Here is a 3,058-nt window from a genome sequence, read left to right on the forward strand (position 1 = left end):
GCCAAAATTCCTGAGGAGATGGATTTGAGAAATTCCTCCCATCTCCTTGCATGGGGCCTGCGATATTAAACTCTTTCTCTGCCGTAACCCCTGCCGTCTCAGTGTATTGGCTTCCTCTTGAATAGCGGGCAATAAACCTGGTTGGGTGGTAACATGTCTATAAAAACAGAATGATTTCTGAACACAAAAATTTTGTTCCCTCAAATCTAAGTTGTGTTTAATTGTAATCATTACCTTTCACTAGTTTGTGATGGGGGAAATAATATGAAAACATGGTGTTCTAGGATTTATAACATGGGCACAATGTGAGGAATAATACAAGTGGTTCTAAGTTTCCATTTTTTAAAATGAAGTAAACAATTCTAATAGAAACATTAAAATTTCAAGTAAAACTAAAAGGATATAGTTTCCACTGTCATGGCAATATGTCTCAAAATCTGTCTGTATACATTTTTGAATCTTATAATTGTGTCAACTAACCTATTCTTTGATTAACTTTTTGTCTTGCAGAAACAAAGGCAATGCTTTAAAAACATTTAGCAGGCTAGTAAAATACCCCTTGTAGTCTAACGGAGCTGGATGTGGATAGTTATCTTAGTATTTCTTAGCAGTTATGAGTTTGACCTCTTTGTTGGCTGTGGGTTTTTATCTGTTCTGTGGCTATAGAACTGAGCCTGCTATCTTGAAATTTTGTGCCATGTGGGTAGAGGGGGAAGGTGGCTAGGTCAGTATAAATTTTCTAAAAAAAACAAAACATCAAAAAACCCACTTAAGGTAATGTACATATGACAAATATTGACAGCATCATTTTCATGTAGGAAGAACATTGAAACTAGAGGAAGTCCCATTTTTGAAAAAGCATTCTGAAAATACAAGTTCCTTCTTAGAAAGACCACATTTTAAGATCTAGTTAGGTATCATTAGGGGGAAAAGAAAGACTGGGAATACGTGCACGCTGAGCAATTGGGAGAACAGGATTCATTTCCTTTTATTTTACCATTAAAGTCTTGATTCTGATAAAATACTGATGCGGAGGGAACAATTGCTTTCTCTAGAAGATTGCTTTGAGCCAAACAAATCTATAACTCTTTTTTGCTTTCCAATGCAAGGAAATAGAGCACCCTGTCCAATGTCTTTGTAGAGATGAAATGCCATGTGGGGGCGATGAAGCCAGCACATTGCTGCTATTAGGCCTGGCCAATAAACTGTAATCTCTCCATAGTCTTCCCTCTTTTATCTGGTCTCAGGGTATGGTTTGCAGTTTCCCCAGGCATTTTCTGTTCTAGAAATCTGGCTAATCCCTGGGAGCCAATAGGAATTACGTATAAGAAAGAAGCTCCACATCCACATATCTCTTTGATTCACCACTTGCTTGAAAGAAGATACTCCTGAATTGTAAGTAATGGATGGTAAAACACGTTAAACTCCGTGTTCTTGTAAACTCTGTTTTGCTTGTGGTCAGATCCCTGCTATGCACTAAGACGTTCTCTCTTTCGTGTTTTGGAATTGGGTATTTAGCCTTCCAATTTACAGAGCTCTCTCTCTCTCTCACACACACACACACACACACACACACACACACACTTCTAAGCGGTATCATAACTCAGGATAATGCACAAATAATAATCAGGAGCTTTTAGGTTGCAAAACAGATTATGTTTTTGTATGTCAGATGGTTCTCTTGATTTTAAGCCTGAAGATGTTGAGGAGAAAAGTATGGTGTTAAAGAACTACATCACCAAGACGTATGCACTTTGATGAGAACTTTCTCTCAGTGAATGAACTCTTACTTGGTAATTGTAGGGACAATGTATCAGAGTCCACTAGCGTGGTACAGAAGAGAACAGAAAGGCTTATCTTACATATCCTGCTGGGTAATCGGAGTCATTATCTGTGCGTATCTGAATTGGTATCTCTGTATCTAGGCCGTCCTTGAACCAAGAATGAATGGGCTGTACAAAGCAATAAAGGCTGAAATCTTGCTGGTGGCAGAGCCTTCAGGGCTCACCACAGTTTAATGTATAGCCATTGAAGAGGAAATTTAGTGCTCCATGAAGCAGAGCCTGATCGAATTAAAATCAAGCAGCAATCAAATGAAACAACCACTGAGATAAAAGTGAAAAAGACAGAAAGAAAGAGAGAGAGAGAGAGAGCGCCATGAAAAAATTCCCAGGGATTCATGAATACTAATTAGGGAGGGAAAGACCTTCACAGACATTATTCATGTCTTCTTGGAGTCTGACTTTAGATTCTAATTCAACAATAAGATTTGATGACTTGGCCCAACGGTGATTTCAAGTTGATGTGGATTCCACACTTAGACCAGCTTAGCTACTAAGAGGCATTTTTCACCCCCTCACATACAGTAAAAATGAAAATAAATGGTGTTAAGAATGGGACTGGATACCGTGTTTTTCAAAAGGCAAAGGAAAGTAAGAATATATAAAATGCCACTCTAGCAAGCAAGAGCCCACGTAGCCTAATACTCTGTGTTCATTCGCTAAAGCTCTTATCTTTATTTCGGCTGCCATAGTATATTGATTGGTATGGTATCTTTGGGAAACATTTTGCAGTGATTCAGGGCCCATGATTTTTAACATTTTATATAGATTTATTAAATAAATACATTATCTTCTACTTACCACATTGAAACTCACACAATCTCATGAAATGTTCTCATAGTTTATGAGGGTCAGTTTGACATTTCACAATCTCTGAGTTTAGTGTCCTTAGTAAATGTCAAAATGAAGAATCTTCAGTTTAGGAAAGAAAATATTTGTCTTGGTTGTTTCTTTAGGCCAGCCACTAGTTTAGTGCCTGAGGCCTTTAGGTGCCTGAAGCCTCTTGGAATCTATGACCGCAGGATATTAGCTGCTAAGTAACCATCCCTCTTATAGCAATTCTCCTTACTAGAACAGTAGCTCACTTCTCCATGGAAGACAAAGAATATTTTGCTATTGACCTACATTGTTTATTATCTCTTTCTAGAAACTTCTAACAGGCTTATCCTTATGCTCTTGTGTTCTCTTCACCTAACAGAGATCTAAGGTATCACTTA

The sequence above is a fragment of the Propithecus coquereli genome, unplaced genomic scaffold, assembly GCF_000956105.1.
Source record: "Propithecus coquereli isolate 6110/MARCELLA unplaced genomic scaffold, Pcoq_1.0 Scaffold65, whole genome shotgun sequence".
NCBI lineage: Eukaryota > Metazoa > Chordata > Mammalia > Primates > Indriidae > Propithecus > Propithecus coquereli.